This window comes from Pelobates fuscus, chromosome 4 (assembly GCF_036172605.1).
Source record: "Pelobates fuscus isolate aPelFus1 chromosome 4, aPelFus1.pri, whole genome shotgun sequence".
NCBI classification, from domain to species: Eukaryota; Metazoa; Chordata; class Amphibia; order Anura; family Pelobatidae; genus Pelobates; species Pelobates fuscus.
In genome coordinates, this window is record NC_086320.1 from 257420367 (window position 1) to 257436545 (window position 16179).

General features: G+C 33.4%; 12 non-coding genes across 12 annotated transcripts; all 12 read right to left on the minus strand.

Annotated features, from left to right (window-relative positions):
- Positions 1-592: 592 nt before the first annotated feature.
- TRNAR-UCU (transfer RNA arginine (anticodon UCU)) lies at positions 593-678 on the minus strand. Its single transcript is given in 2 exon segments — positions 593-628; positions 642-678. It is a non-coding gene; the product is annotated as a tRNA-Arg (tRNA).
- Positions 679-1431: 753 nt separating this feature from the next.
- On the minus strand, positions 1432-1517 carry TRNAR-UCU (transfer RNA arginine (anticodon UCU)). Its single transcript is given in 2 exon segments — positions 1432-1467; positions 1481-1517. It is a non-coding gene; the product is annotated as a tRNA-Arg (tRNA).
- A 753-nt stretch (positions 1518-2270) lies between these two features.
- On the minus strand, positions 2271-2356 carry TRNAR-UCU (transfer RNA arginine (anticodon UCU)). The gene is given in 2 exon segments: positions 2271-2305; positions 2320-2356. It is a non-coding gene; the product is annotated as a tRNA-Arg (tRNA).
- A 649-nt stretch (positions 2357-3005) lies between these two features.
- On the minus strand, positions 3006-3091 carry TRNAR-UCU (transfer RNA arginine (anticodon UCU)). Its single transcript is given in 2 exon segments — positions 3006-3041; positions 3055-3091. It is a non-coding gene; the product is annotated as a tRNA-Arg (tRNA).
- A 765-nt stretch (positions 3092-3856) lies between these two features.
- Positions 3857-3942, minus strand: TRNAR-UCU (transfer RNA arginine (anticodon UCU)). The gene is given in 2 exon segments: positions 3857-3892; positions 3906-3942. It is a non-coding gene; the product is annotated as a tRNA-Arg (tRNA).
- Positions 3943-4695: 753 nt separating this feature from the next.
- Positions 4696-4781, minus strand: TRNAR-UCU (transfer RNA arginine (anticodon UCU)). The gene is given in 2 exon segments: positions 4696-4731; positions 4745-4781. It is a non-coding gene; the product is annotated as a tRNA-Arg (tRNA).
- Positions 4782-5534: 753 nt separating this feature from the next.
- TRNAR-UCU (transfer RNA arginine (anticodon UCU)) lies at positions 5535-5620 on the minus strand. Its single transcript is given in 2 exon segments — positions 5535-5569; positions 5584-5620. It is a non-coding gene; the product is annotated as a tRNA-Arg (tRNA).
- A 649-nt stretch (positions 5621-6269) lies between these two features.
- TRNAR-UCG (transfer RNA arginine (anticodon UCG)) lies at positions 6270-6355 on the minus strand. Its single transcript is given in 2 exon segments — positions 6270-6304; positions 6319-6355. It is a non-coding gene; the product is annotated as a tRNA-Arg (tRNA).
- A 755-nt stretch (positions 6356-7110) lies between these two features.
- Positions 7111-7196, minus strand: TRNAR-UCU (transfer RNA arginine (anticodon UCU)). The gene is given in 2 exon segments: positions 7111-7145; positions 7160-7196. It is a non-coding gene; the product is annotated as a tRNA-Arg (tRNA).
- A 764-nt stretch (positions 7197-7960) lies between these two features.
- TRNAR-UCU (transfer RNA arginine (anticodon UCU)) lies at positions 7961-8046 on the minus strand. The gene is given in 2 exon segments: positions 7961-7996; positions 8010-8046. It is a non-coding gene; the product is annotated as a tRNA-Arg (tRNA).
- Positions 8047-10826: 2780 nt separating this feature from the next.
- On the minus strand, positions 10827-10912 carry TRNAR-UCU (transfer RNA arginine (anticodon UCU)). The gene is given in 2 exon segments: positions 10827-10862; positions 10876-10912. It is a non-coding gene; the product is annotated as a tRNA-Arg (tRNA).
- Positions 10913-13102: 2190 nt separating this feature from the next.
- TRNAR-UCU (transfer RNA arginine (anticodon UCU)) lies at positions 13103-13188 on the minus strand. The gene is given in 2 exon segments: positions 13103-13138; positions 13152-13188. It is a non-coding gene; the product is annotated as a tRNA-Arg (tRNA).
- Between the last annotated feature and the right edge of the window lie 2991 nt (positions 13189-16179).

The following is a 16179-nucleotide window of genomic DNA, read 5'->3' on the forward strand; positions in this document are numbered from 1 at the left end:
GTGTTAAATGTTTAAGCTGACAAAGAAATTAAAACTGTCAAAAGTTTCTGAAGTGTTCTTTGGTGGACAAATCAGACATTTTGACTTCTTTTTATATGTTGAGATTTCCATTTAACAACATAAATTACAACATTTTCATCCCTTTCCTTTTCCTGGTACAACTTACTGCCAATAGTGACAAAAGAAGGCCATACAGACATGTTAAGTGGTCTTTGGTAGAAAGCTCTGTACTTTTTTTTTCTTAACTAATAAAAAGTTTCTGGAATTTGGGCAAGATGTTTCTGATTTGCACCTAACGATATGAGCTGACATCCATGGTTTAAGGGGAACAGCTCTTTGAGTCCTTTAATATAAATGGAGAATCAAAGTGTACTGTGATACATTAAGCTCAGGTTTCCATCATTATTAATTTAAATGTAATTGTTGGTAATATTTATTCAACTTTCTTAACTTCTTATTCTAAGATCCCTTCTGAATGCATCTAGTTAACCACCTATGTTACAGATTTGTTAAGATTGTTTTTCATGTTGTAGTTGTAGTATTGAAGGAGTATTACTTACAAAGGTTTGACTGCTTTGTTAGCAAAACACAACGACTCTGGTGGGACTCGAACCCACAACCTTTGAATGCCTTCAATACACTAGAAGTCCAATGCGCTATCCATTGCGCCACAGAGCCTCACCTGCTTGTATATAGAAGGTCAACGAAAAAAAATAGCTAGAGTGATACACAGTCAAAATGTAATATACTCTTTTACGCCACTGGCAATTAAAAGAAAAAAAAAAGATCTCTTTTTAAAAAAAAATTAAAAGGTTATGCAGTGTTTTTGGATTGATCAGAAAATGGAAAATGTGTTAAATGTTTAAGCTGACAAAGATATTAAAACTGTCAAAAGTTTCTGAAGTGTTCTTTGGTGGACGAATCAGACATTTTGACTTCTTTTTATATGTTGAGATTTCCATTTAACAACATAAATTACAACATTTTCATCCCTTTCCTTTTCCTGGTACAACTTACTGCCAATAGTGACAAAAGAAGGCCATACAGACATGTTAAGTGGTCTTTGGTAGAAAGCTCTGTACTTTTTTTTTCTTAACTAATAAAAAGTTTCTGGAATTTGGGCAAGATGTTTCTGATTTGCACCTAACGATATGAGCTGACATCCATGGTTTAAGGGGAACAGCTCTTTGAGTCCTTTAATATAAATGGAGAATCAAAGTGTACTGTGATACATTAAGCTCAGGTTTCCATCATTATTAATTTAAATGTAATTGTTATTAATATTTATTCAACTTTCTTAACTTCTTATTCTAAGATCCCTTCTGAATGCATCTAGTTAACCACCTATGTTAGAGATTTGTTAAGATTGTTTTTCATGTTGTAGTTGTAGTATTGAAGGAGTATTTCTTACAAAGATTTGTCTGCAAAACACGACCCTGGTGGGACTCGAACCCACAACTTTTGAATGCCTTCAATACACTAGAAGTCCAATGCGCTATCCATTGCGCCACAGAGCCTCATCTGCTTGTATCTAGAAGGTCATCGAAAAAAAATAGCTAGAGCGATAAACAGTCAAAATGTAATATACTCTTTTACGCCACTGGCAATTAAAAAAAAAAAAAAAAGATCTCTTTTTAAAAAAAATTCAAAGGTTATGCAGTGTTTTTGGATTGATCAGAAAATGGAAAATGTGTTAAATGTTTAAGCTGACAAAGAAATTAAAACTGTCAAAAGTTTCTGAAGTGTTCTTTGGTGGACAAATCAGACATTTTGACTTCTTTTTATATGTTGAGATTTCCATTTAACAACATAAATTACAACATTTTCATCCCTTTCCTTTTCCTGGTACAACTTACTGCCAATAGTGACAAAAGAAGGCCATACAGACATGTTAAGTGGTCTTTGGTAGAAAGCTCTGTACTTTTTTTTTCTTAACTAATAAAAAGTTTCTGGAATTTGGGCAAGATGTTTCTGATTTGCACCTAACGATATGAGCTGACATCCATGGTTTAAGGGGAACAGCTCTTTGAGTCCTTTAATATAAATGGAGAATCAAAGTGTACTGTGATACATTAAGCTCAGGTTTCCATCATTATTAATTTAAATGTAATTGTTGGTAATATTTATTCAACTTTCTTAACTTCTTATTCTAAGATCCCTTCTGAATGCATCTAGTTAACCACCTATGTTACAGATTTGTTAAGATTGTTTTTCATGTTGTAGTTGTAGTATTGAAGGAGTATTTCTTACAAAGATTTGTCTGCAAAACACGACTCTGGTGGGACTCGAACCCACAACTTTTGAATGCCTTCAATACACTAGAAGTCAAATGCGCTATCCATTGCGCCACAGAGCCTCATCTGCTTGTATCTAGAAGGTCATCGAAAACAAATAGCTAGAGTGGATTGATCAGAAAATGGAAAATGTGTTAAATGTTTAAGCTGACAAAGATATTAAAACTGTCAAAAGTTTCTGAAGTGTTCTTTGGTGGACGAATCAGACATTTTGACTTCTTTTTATATGTTGAGATTTCCATTTAACAACATAAATTACAACATTTTCATCCCTTTCCTTTTCCTGGTACAACTTACTGCCAATAGTGACAAAAGAAGGCCATACAGACATGTTAAGTGGTCTTTGGTAGAAAGCTCTGTACTTTTTTTTTCTTAACTAATAAAAAGTTTCTGGAATTTGGGCAAGATGTTTCTGATTTGCACCTAACGATATGAGCTGACATCCATGGTTTAAGGGGAACAGCTCTTTGAGTCCTTTAATATAAATGGAGAATCAAAGTGTACTGTGATACATTAAGCTCAGGTTTCCATCATTATTAATTTAAATGTAATTGTTGGTAATATTTATTCAACTTTCTTAACTTCTTATTCTAAGATCCCTTCTGAATGCATCTAGTTAACCACCTATGTTAGAGATTTGTTAAGATTGTTTTTCATGTTGTAGTTGTAGTATTGAAGGAGTATTTCTTACAAAGATTTGTCTGCAAAACACGACTCTGGTGGGACTCGAACCCACAACTTTTGAATGCCTTCAATACACTAGAAGTCCAATGCGCTATCCATTGCGCCACAGAGCCTCATCTGCTTGTATCTAGAAGGTCATCGAAAAAAAATAGCTAGAGCGATAAACAGTCAAAATGTAATATACTCTTTTACGCCACTGGCAATTAAAAAAAAAAAAAAAAGATCTCTTTTTAAAAAAAATTCAAAGGTTATGCAGTGTTTTTGGATTGATCAGAAAATGGAAAATGTGTTAAATGTTTAAGCTGACAAAGAAATTAAAACTGTCAAAAGTTTCTGAAGTGTTCTTTGGTGGACAAATCAGACATTTTGACTTCTTTTTATATGTTGAGATTTCCATTTAACAACATAAATTACAACATTTTCATCCCTTTCCTTTTCCTGGTACAACTTACTGCCAATAGTGACAAAAGAAGGCCATACAGACATGTTAAGTGGTCTTTGGTAGAAAGCTCTGTACTTTTTTTTTCTTAACTAATAAAAAGTTTCTGGAATTTGGGCAAGATGTTTCTGATTTGCACCTAACGATATGAGCTGACATCCATGGTTTAAGGGGAACAGCTCTTTGAGTCCTTTAATATAAATGGAGAATCAAAGTGTACTGTGATACATTAAGCTCAGGTTTCCATCATTATTAATTTAAATGTAATTGTTGGTAATATTTATTCAACTTTCTTAACTTCTTATTCTAAGATCCCTTCTGAATGCATCTAGTTAACCACCTATGTTACAGATTTGTTAAGATTGTTTTTCATGTTGTAGTTGTAGTATTGAAGGAGTATTACTTACAAAGGTTTGACTGCTTTGTTAGCAAAACACAACGACTCTGGTGGGACTCGAACCCACAACCTTTGAATGCCTTCAATACACTAGAAGTCCAATGCGCTATCCATTGCGCCACAGAGCCTCACCTGCTTGTATATAGAAGGTCAACGAAAAAAAATAGCTAGAGTGATACACAGTCAAAATGTAATATACTCTTTTACGCCACTGGCAATTAAAAGAAAAAAAAAAGATCTCTTTTTAAAAAAAAATTAAAAGGTTATGCAGTGTTTTTGGATTGATCAGAAAATGGAAAATGTGTTAAATGTTTAAGCTGACAAAGATATTAAAACTGTCAAAAGTTTCTGAAGTGTTCTTTGGTGGACGAATCAGACATTTTGACTTCTTTTTATATGTTGAGATTTCCATTTAACAACATAAATTACAACATTTTCATCCCTTTCCTTTTCCTGGTACAACTTACTGCCAATAGTGACAAAAGAAGGCCATACAGACATGTTAAGTGGTCTTTGGTAGAAAGCTCTGTACTTTTTTTTTCTTAACTAATAAAAAGTTTCTGGAATTTGGGCAAGATGTTTCTGATTTGCACCTAACGATATGAGCTGACATCCATGGTTTAAGGGGAACAGCTCTTTGAGTCCTTTAATATAAATGGAGAATCAAAGTGTACTGTGATACATTAAGCTCAGGTTTCCATCATTATTAATTTAAATGTAATTGTTATTAATATTTATTCAACTTTCTTAACTTCTTATTCTAAGATCCCTTCTGAATGCATCTAGTTAACCACCTATGTTAGAGATTTGTTAAGATTGTTTTTCATGTTGTAGTTGTAGTATTGAAGGAGTATTTCTTACAAAGATTTGTCTGCAAAACACGACCCTGGTGGGACTCGAACCCACAACTTTTGAATGCCTTCAATACACTAGAAGTCCAATGCGCTATCCATTGCGCCACAGAGCCTCATCTGCTTGTATCTAGAAGGTCATCGAAAAAAAATAGCTAGAGCGATAAACAGTCAAAATGTAATATACTCTTTTACGCCACTGGCAATTAAAAAAAAAAAAAAAAGATCTCTTTTTAAAAAAAATTCAAAGGTTATGCAGTGTTTTTGGATTGATCAGAAAATGGAAAATGTGTTAAATGTTTAAGCTGACAAAGAAATTAAAACTGTCAAAAGTTTCTGAAGTGTTCTTTGGTGGACAAATCAGACATTTTGACTTCTTTTTATATGTTGAGATTTCCATTTAACAACATAAATTACAACATTTTCATCCCTTTCCTTTTCCTGGTACAACTTACTGCCAATAGTGACAAAAGAAGGCCATACAGACATGTTAAGTGGTCTTTGGTAGAAAGCTCTGTACTTTTTTTTTCTTAACTAATAAAAAGTTTCTGGAATTTGGGCAAGATGTTTCTGATTTGCACCTAACGATATGAGCTGACATCCATGGTTTAAGGGGAACAGCTCTTTGAGTCCTTTAATATAAATGGAGAATCAAAGTGTACTGTGATACATTAAGCTCAGGTTTCCATCATTATTAATTTAAATGTAATTGTTGGTAATATTTATTCAACTTTCTTAACTTCTTATTCTAAGATCCCTTCTGAATGCATCTAGTTAACCACCTATGTTACAGATTTGTTAAGATTGTTTTTCATGTTGTAGTTGTAGTATTGAAGGAGTATTTCTTACAAAGATTTGTCTGCAAAACACGACTCTGGTGGGACTCGAACCCACAACTTTTGAATGCCTTCAATACACTAGAAGTCAAATGCGCTATCCATTGCGCCACAGAGCCTCATCTGCTTGTATCTAGAAGGTCATCGAAAACAAATAGCTAGAGTGGATTGATCAGAAAATGGAAAATGTGTTAAATGTTTAAGCTGACAAAGATATTAAAACTGTCAAAAGTTTCTGAAGTGTTCTTTGGTGGACGAATCAGACATTTTGACTTCTTTTTATATGTTGAGATTTCCATTTAACAACATAAATTACAACATTTTCATCCCTTTCCTTTTCCTGGTACAACTTACTGCCAATAGTGACAAAAGAAGGCCATACAGACATGTTAAGTGGTCTTTGGTAGAAAGCTCTGTACTTTTTTTTTCTTAACTAATAAAAAGTTTCTGGAATTTGGGCAAGATGTTTCTGATTTGCACCTAACGATATGAGCTGACATCCATGGTTTAAGGGGAACAGCTCTTTGAGTCCTTTAATATAAATGGAGAATCAAAGTGTACTGTGATACATTAAGCTCAGGTTTCCATCATTATTAATTTAAATGTAATTGTTGGTAATATTTATTCAACTTTCTTAACTTCTTATTCTAAGATCCCTTCTGAATGCATCTAGTTAACCACCTATGTTAGAGATTTGTTAAGATTGTTTTTCATGTTGTAGTTGTAGTATTGAAGGAGTATTTCTTACAAAGATTTGTCTGCAAAACACGACTCTGGTGGGACTCGAACCCACAACTTTTGAATGCCTTCAATACACTCGAAGTCAAATGCGCTATCCATTGCGCCACAGAGCCTCATCTGCTTGTATCTAGAAGGTCATCGAAAACAAATAGCTAGAGTGATACACAGTCAAAATGTAATATACTCTTTTACGCCACTGGCAATTAAAAAAAAAAAAAAAAGATCTCTTTTTAAAAAAAATTCAAAGGTTATGCAGTGTTTTTGGATTGATCAGAAAATGGAAAATGTGTTAAATGTTTAAGCTGACAAAGATATTAAAACTGTCAAAAGTTTCTGAAGTGTTCTTTGGTGGACGAATCAGAAATTTTGACTTATTTTTATATGTTGAGATTTCCATTTAACAACATAAATTACAACATTTTCATCCCTTTCCTTTTCCTGGTACAACTTACTGCCAATAGTGACAAAAGAAGGCCATACAGACATGTTAAGTGGTCTTTGGTAGAAAGCTCTGTACTTTTTTTTTTCTTAACTAATAAAAAGTTTCTGGAATTTGGGCAAGATGTTTCTGATTTGCACCTAACGATATGAGCTGACATCCATGGTTTAAGGGGAACAGCTCTTTGAGTCCTTTAATATAAATGGAGAATCAAAGTGTAATGTGATACATTAAGCTCAGGTTTCCATCATTATTAATTTAAATGTAATTGTTGGTAATATTTATTCAACTTTCTTAACTTCTTATTCTAAGATCCCTTCTGAATGCATCTAGTTAACCACTCTATGTTAGAGATTTGTTAAGATTGTTTTTCATGTTGTAGTTGTAGTATTGAAGGAGTATTTCTTACAAAGATTTGTCTGCAAAACACGACTCTGGTGGGACTCGAACCCACAACTTTTGAATGCCTTCAATACACTAGAAGTCAAATGCGCTATCCATTGCGCCACAGAGCCTCATCTGCTTGTATCTAGAAGGTCATCGAAAACAAATAGCTAGAGTGATACACAGTCAAAATGTAATATACTCTTTTACGCCACTGGCAATTAAAAAAAAAAAAAAAGATCTCTTTTTAAAAAAAATTCAAAGGTTATGCAGTGTTTTTGGATTGATCAGAAAATGGAAAATGTGTTAAATGTTTAAGCTGACAAAGATATTAAAACTGTCAAAAGTTTCTGAAGTGTTCTTTGGTGGACGAATCAGAAATTTTGACTTATTTTTATATGTTGAGATTTCCATTTAACAACATAAATTACAACATTTTCATCCCTTTCCTTTTCCTGGTACAACTTACTGCCAATAGTGACAAAAGAAGGCCATACAGACATGTTAAGTGGTCTTTGGTAGAAAGCTCTGTACTTTTTTTTTCTTAACTAATAAAAAGTTTCTGGAATTTGGGCAAGATGTTTCTGATTTGCACCTAACGATATGAGCTGACATCCATGGTTTAAGGGGAACAGCTCTTTGAGTCCTTTAATATAAATGGAGAATCAAAGTGTACTGTGATACATTAAGCTCAGGTTTCCATCATTATTAATTTAAATGTAATTGTTGGTAATATTTATTCAACTTTCTTAACTTCTTATTCTAAGATCCCTTCTGAATGCATCTAGTTAACCACCTATGTTACAGATTTGTTAAGATTGTTTTTCATGTTGTAGTTGTAGTATTGAAGGAGTATTACTTACAAAGGTTTGACTGCTTTGTTAGCAAAACACAACGACTCTGGTGGGACTCGAACCCACAACCTTTGAATGCCTTCAATACACTAGAAGTCCAATGCGCTATCCATTGCGCCACAGAGCCTCACCTGCTTGTATATAGAAGGTCAACGAAAAAAAATAGCTAGAGTGATACACAGTCAAAATGTAATATACTCTTTTACGCCACTGGCAATTAAAAGAAAAAAAAAAGATCTCTTTTTAAAAAAAAATTAAAAGGTTATGCAGTGTTTTTGGATTGATCAGAAAATGGAAAATGTGTTAAATGTTTAAGCTGACAAAGATATTAAAACTGTCAAAAGTTTCTGAAGTGTTCTTTGGTGGACGAATCAGACATTTTGACTTCTTTTTATATGTTGAGATTTCCATTTAACAACATAAATTACAACATTTTCATCCCTTTCCTTTTCCTGGTACAACTTACTGCCAATAGTGACAAAAGAAGGCCATACAGACATGTTAAGTGGTCTTTGGTAGAAAGCTCTGTACTTTATTTTTCTTAACTAATAAAAAGTTTCTGGAATTTGGGCAAGATGTGTCTGATTTGCACCTAACGATATGAGCTGACATCCATGGTTTAAGGGGAACAGCTCTTTGAGTCCTTTAATATAAATGGAGAATCAAAGTGTACTGTGATACATTAAGCTCAGGTTTCCATCATTATTAATTTAAATGTAATTGTTGGTAATATTTATTCAACTTTCTTAACTTCTTATTCTAAGATTCCTTCTGAATGCATCTAGTTAACCACCTATGTTAGAGATTTGTTAAGATTGTTTTTCATGTTGTAGTTGTAGTATTGAAGGAGTATTTCTTACAAAGGTTTGTCTGCTTTGTTAGCAAAACACAACTACTCTGGTGGGACTCGAACCCACAACCTTTGAATGCTTTCAATACACTAGAAGTCCAATGCGCTATCCATTGCGCCACAGAGCCTCATCTGCTTGTATCTAATTTAACAACATAAATTACAAAATTTTCATCCCTTTCCTTTTCCTGGTACAACTTACTGCCAATAGTGACAAAAGAAGGCCATACAGACATGTTAAGTGGTCTTTGGTAGAAAGCTCTGTACTTTTTTTTCTTAACTAATAAAAAGTTTCTGGAATTTGGGCAAGATGTTTCTGATTTGCACCTAACGATATGAGCTGACATCCATGGTTTAAGGGGAACAGCTCTTTGAGTCCTTTAATATAAATGGAGAATCAAAGTGTACTGTGATACATTAAGCTCAGGTTTCCATCATTATTAATTTAAATGTAATTGTTGGTAATATTTATTCAACTTTCTTAACTTCTTATTCTAAGATCCCTTCTGAATGCATCTAGTTAACCACCTATGTTAGAGATTTGTTAAGATTGTTTTTCATGTTGTAGTTGTAGTATTGAAGGAGTATTTCTTACAAAGGTTTGACTGCTTTGTTAGCAAAACACAACGACTCTGTTGGGACTCGAATCCACAACCTTTGAATGCCTTCAATACACTAGAAGTCCAATGCGCTATCCATTGCGCCACAGAGCCTCATCTTCTTGTATATAGAAGGTCAACGAAAAAAAATAGCTAGAGCGATAAACAGTCAAAATTTAATATACTCTTTTACGCCACTGGCAATTAAAAAAAAAGATCTCTTTTTAAAAAAAATTCAAAGGTTATGCAGTGTTTTTGGATTGATCAGAAAATGGAAAATGTGTTAAATGTTTAAGCTGACAAAGATATTAAAACTGTCAAAAGTTTCTGAAGTGTTCTTTGGTGGACGAATCAGACATTTTGACTTCTTTTTATATGTTGAGATTTCCATTTAACAACATAAATTACAACATTTTCATCCCTTTCCTTTTCCTGGTACAACTTACTGCCAATAGTGACAAAAGAAGGCCATACAGACATGTTAAGTGGTCTTTGGTAGAAAGCTCTGTACTTTATTTTTCTTAACTAATAAAAAGTTTCTGGAATTTGGGCAAGATGTGTCTGATTTGCACCTAACGATATGAGCTGACATCCATGGTTTAAGGGGAACAGCTCTTTGAGTCCTTTAATATAAATGGAGAATCAAAGTGTACTGTGATACATTAAGCTCAGGTTTCCATCATTATTAATTTAAATGTAATTGTTGGTAATATTTATTCAACTTTCTTAACTTCTTATTCTAAGATTCCTTCTGAATGCATCTAGTTAACCACCTATGTTAGAGATTTGTTAAGATTGTTTTTCATGTTGTAGTTGTAGTATTGAAGGAGTATTTCTTACAAAGGTTTGTCTGCTTTGTTAGCAAAACACAACTACTCTGGTGGGACTCGAACCCACAACCTTTGAATGCTTTCAATACACTAGAAGTCCAATGCGCTATCCATTGCGCCACAGAGCCTCATCTGCTTGTATCTAATTTAACAACATAAATTACAAAATTTTCATCCCTTTCCTTTTCCTGGTACAACTTACTGCCAATAGTGACAAAAGAAGGCCATACAGACATGTTAAGTGGTCTTTGGTAGAAAGCTCTGTACTTTTTTTTTCTTAACTAATAAAAAGTTTCTGGAATTTGGGCAAGATGTTTCTGATTTGCACCTAACGATATGAGCTGACATCCATGGTTTAAGGGGAACAGCTCTTTGAGTCCTTTAATATAAATGGAGAATCAAAGTGTACTGTGATACATTAAGCTCAGGTTTCCATCATTATTAATTTAAATGTAATTGTTGGTAATATTTATTCAACTTTCTTAACTTCTTATTCTAAGATCCCTTCTGAATGCATCTAGTTAACCACCTATGTTAGAGATTTGTTAAGATTGTTTTTCATGTTGTAGTTGTAGTATTGAAGGAGTATTTCTTACAAAGGTTTGACTGCTTTGTTAGCAAAACACAACGACTCTGGTGGGACTCGAACCCACAACCTTTGAATGCCTTCAATACACTAGAAGTCCAATGCGCTATCCATTGCGCCACAGAGCCTCATCTGCTTGTATCTAGAAGGTCATCGAAAACAAATAGCTAGAGTGATACACAGTCAAAATGTAATATACTCTTTTACGCCACTGGCAATTAAAAGAAAAAAAAAAGATCTTTTTAAAAAAAATTAAAAGGTTATGCAGTGTTTTTGGATTGATCAGAAAATGGAAAATGTGTTAAATGTTTAAGCTGACAAAGATATTAAAACTGTCAAAAGTTTCTGAAGTGTTCTTTGGTGGACGAATCAGAAATTTTGACTTCTTTTTATATGTTGAGATTTCCATTTAACAACATAAATTACAACATTTTCATCCCTTTCCTTTTCCTGGTACAACTTACTGCCAATAGTGACAAAAGAAGGCCATACAGACATGTTAAGTGGTCTTTGGTAGAAAGCTCTGTACTTTTTTTTCTTAACTAATAAAAAGTTTCTGGAATTTGGGCAAGATGTTTCTGATTTGCACCTAACGATATGAGCTGACATCCATGGTTTAAGGGGAACAGCTCTTTGAGTCCTTTAATATAAATGGAGAATCAAAGTGTACTGTGATACATTAAGCTCAGGTTTCCATCATTATTAATTTAAATGTAATTGTTGGTAATATTTATTCAACTTTCTTAACTTCTTATTCTAAGATCCCTTCTGAATGCATCTAGTTAACCACCTATGTTAGAGATTTGTTAAGATTGTTTTTCATGTTGTAGTTGTAGTATTGAAGGAGTATTTCTTACAAAGGTTTGACTGCTTTGTTAGCAAAACACAACGACTCTGTTGGGACTCGAATCCACAACCTTTGAATGCCTTCAATACACTAGAAGTCCAATGCGCTATCCATTGCGCCACAGAGCCTCATCTTCTTGTATATAGAAGGTCAACGAAAAAAAATAGCTAGAGCGATAAACAGTCAAAATTTAATATACTCTTTTACGCCACTGGCAATTAAAAAAAAAGATCTCTTTTTAAAAAAAATTCAAAGGTTATGCAGTGTTTTTGGATTGATCAGAAAATGGAAAATGTGTTAAATGTTTAAGCTGACAAAGATATTAAAACTGTCAAAAGTTTCTGAAGTGTTCTTTGGTGGACGAATCAGACATTTTGACTTCTTTTTATATGTTGAGATTTCCATTTAACAACATAAATTACAACATTTTCATCCCTTTCCTTTTCCTGGTACAACTTACTGCCAATAGTGACAAAAGAAGGCCATACAGACATGTTAAGTGGTCTTTGGTAGAAAGCTCTGTACTTTATTTTTCTTAACTAATAAAAAGTTTCTGGAATTTGGGCAAGATGTGTCTGATTTGCACCTAACGATATGAGCTGACATCCATGGTTTAAGGGGAACAGCTCTTTGAGTCCTTTAATATAAATGGAGAATCAAAGTGTACTGTGATACATTAAGCTCAGGTTTCCATCATTATTAATTTAAATGTAATTGTTGGTAATATTTATTCAACTTTCTTAACTTCTTATTCTAAGATTCCTTCTGAATGCATCTAGTTAACCACCTATGTTAGAGATTTGTTAAGATTGTTTTTCATGTTGTAGTTGTAGTATTGAAGGAGTATTTCTTACAAAGGTTTGTCTGCTTTGTTAGCAAAACACAACTACTCTGGTGGGACTCGAACCCACAACCTTTGAATGCTTTCAATACACTAGAAGTCCAATGCGCTATCCATTGCGCCACAGAGCCTCATCTGCTTGTATCTAATTTAACAACATAAATTACAAAATTTTCATCCCTTTCCTTTTCCTGGTACAACTTACTGCCAATAGTGACAAAAGAAGGCCATACAGACATGTTAAGTGGTCTTTGGTAGAAAGCTCTGTACTTTTTTTTCTTAACTAATAAAAAGTTTCTGGAATTTGGGCAAGATGTTTCTGATTTGCACCTAACGATATGAGCTGACATCCATGGTTTAAGGGGAACAGCTCTTTGAGTCCTTTAATATAAATGGAGAATCAAAGTGTAATGTGATACATTAAGCTCAGGTTTCCATCATTATTAATTTAAATGTAATTGTTGGTAATATTTATTCAACTTTCTTAACTTCTTATTCTAAGATCCCTTCTGAATGCATCTAGTTAACCACCTATGTTAGAGATTTGTTAAGATTGTTTTTCATGTTGTAGTTGTAGTATTGAAGGAGTATTTCTTACAAAGGTTTGACTGCTTTGTTAGCAAAACACAACAACTCTGGTGGGACTCGAACCCACAACCTTTGAATGCCTTCAATACACTAGAAGTCCAATGCGCTATCCATTGCGCCACAGAGCCTCATCTGCTTGTATATGGAAGGTAACCAAAAAAAATAGCTAGAGCGATAAACAGTCAAAATGTAATATACTCTTTTACGCCACTGGCAATTAAAAGAAAAAAAAAAGATCTTTTTAAAAAAAATTAAAAGGTTATGCAGTGTTTTTGGATTGATCAGAAAATGGAAAATGTGTTAAATGTTTAAGCTGACAAAGATATTAAAACTGTCAAAAGTTTCTGAAGTGTTCTTTGGTGGACGAATCAGAAATTTTGACTTCTTTTTATATGTTGAGATTTCCATTTAACAACATAAATTACAACATTTTCATCCCTTTCCTTTTCCTGGTACAACTTACTGCCAATAGTGACAAAAGAAGGCCATACAGACATGTTAAGTGGTCTTTGGTAGAAAGCTCTGTACTTTTTTTTCTTAACTAATAAAAAGTTTCTGGAATTTGGGCAAGATGTTTCTGATTTGCACCTAACGATATGAGCTGACATCCATGGTTTAAGGGGAACAGCTCTTTGAGTCCTTTAATATAAATGGAGAATCAAAGTGTACTGTGATACATTAAGCTCAGGTTTCCATCATTATTAATTTAAATGTAATTGTTGGTAATATTTATTCAACTTTCTTAACTTCTTATTCTAAGATCCCTTCTGAATGCATCTAGTTAACCACCTATGTTAGAGATTTGTTAAGATTGTTTTTCATGTTGTAGTTGTAGTATTGAAGGAGTATTTCTTACAAAGGTTTGACTGCTTTGTTAGCAAAACACAACGACTCTGTTGGGACTCGAATCCACAACCTTTGAATGCCTTCAATACACTAGAAGTCCAATGCGCTATCCATTGCGCCACAGAGCCTCATCTTCTTGTATATAGAAGGTCAACGAAAAAAAATAGCTAGAGCGATAAACAGTCAAAATTTAATATACTCTTTTACGCCACTGGCAATTAAAAAAAAAGATCTCTTTTTAAAAAAAATTCAAAGGTTATGCAGTGTTTTTGGATTGATCAGAAAATGGAAAATGTGTTAAATGTTTAAGCTGACAAAGATATTAAAACTGTCAAAAGTTTCTGAAGTGTTCTTTGGTGGACGAATCAGACATTTTGACTTCTTTTTATATGTTGAGATTTCCATTTAACAACATAAATTACAACATTTTCATCCCTTTCCTTTTCCTGGTACAACTTACTGCCAATAGTGACAAAAGAAGGCCATACAGACATGTTAAGTGGTCTTTGGTAGAAAGCTCTGTACTTTATTTTTCTTAACTAATAAAAAGTTTCTGGAATTTGGGCAAGATGTGTCTGATTTGCACCTAACGATATGAGCTGACATCCATGGTTTAAGGGGAACAGCTCTTTGAGTCCTTTAATATAAATGGAGAATCAAAGTGTACTGTGATACATTAAGCTCAGGTTTCCATCATTATTAATTTAAATGTAATTGTTGGTAATATTTATTCAACTTTCTTAACTTCTTATTCTAAGATTCCTTCTGAATGCATCTAGTTAACCACCTATGTTAGAGATTTGTTAAGATTGTTTTTCATGTTGTAGTTGTAGTATTGAAGGAGTATTTCTTACAAAGGTTTGTCTGCTTTGTTAGCAAAACACAACTACTCTGGTGGGACTCGAACCCACAACCTTTGAATGCTTTCAATACACTAGAAGTCCAATGCGCTATCCATTGCGCCACAGAGCCTCATCTGCTTGTATCTAATTTAACAACATAAATTACAAAATTTTCATCCCTTTCCTTTTCCTGGTACAACTTACTGCCAATAGTGACAAAAGAAGGCCATACAGACATGTTAAGTGGTCTTTGGTAGAAAGCTCTGTACTTTTTTTTCTTAACTAATAAAAAGTTTCTGGAATTTGGGCAAGATGTTTCTGATTTGCACCTAACGATATGAGCTGACATCCATGGTTTAAGGGGAACAGCTCTTTGAGTCCTTTAATATAAATGGAGAATCAAAGTGTACTGTGATACATTAAGCTCAGGTTTCCATCATTATTAATTTAAATGTAATTGTTGGTAATATTTATTCAACTTTCTTAACTTCTTATTCTAAGATCCCTTCTGAATGCATCTAGTTAACCACCTATGTTAGAGATTTGTTAAGATTGTTTTTCATGTTGTAGTTGTAGTATTGAAGGAGTATTTCTTACAAAGGTTTGACTGCTTTGTTAGCAAAACACAACGACTCTGTTGGGACTCGAATCCACAACCTTTGAATGCCTTCAATACACTAGAAGTCCAATGCGCTATCCATTGCGCCACAGAGCCTCATCTTCTTGTATATAGAAGGTCAACGAAAAAAAATAGCTAGAGCGATAAACAGTCAAAATTTAATATACTCTTTTACGCCACTGGCAATTAAAAAAAAAGATCTCTTTTTAAAAAAAATTCAAAGGTTATGCAGTGTTTTTGGATTGATCAGAAAATGGAAAATGTGTTAAATGTTTAAGCTGACAAAGATATTAAAACTGTCAAAAGTTTCTGAAGTGTTCTTTGGTGGATGAATCAGACATTTTGACTTCTTTTTATATGTTGAGATTTCCATTTAACAACATAAATTACAACATTTTCATCCCTTTCCTTTTCCTGGTACAACTTACTGCCAATAGTGACAAAAGAAGGCCATACAGACATGTTAAGTGGTCTTTGGTAGAAAGCTCTGTACTTTATTTTTCTTAACTAATAAAAAGTTTCTGGAATTTGGGCAAGATGTGTCTGATTTGCACCTAACGATATGAGCTGACATCCATGGTTTAAGGGGAACAGCTCTTTGAGTCCTTTAATATAAATGGAGAATCAAAGTGTACTGTGATACATTAAGCTCAGGTTTCCATCATTATTAATTTAAATGTAATTGTTGGTAATATTTATTCAACTTTCTTAACTTCTTATTCTAAGATTCCTTCTGAATGCATCTAGTTAACCACCTATGTTAGAGATTTGTTAAGATTGTTTTTCATGTTGTAGTTGTAGTATTGAAGGAG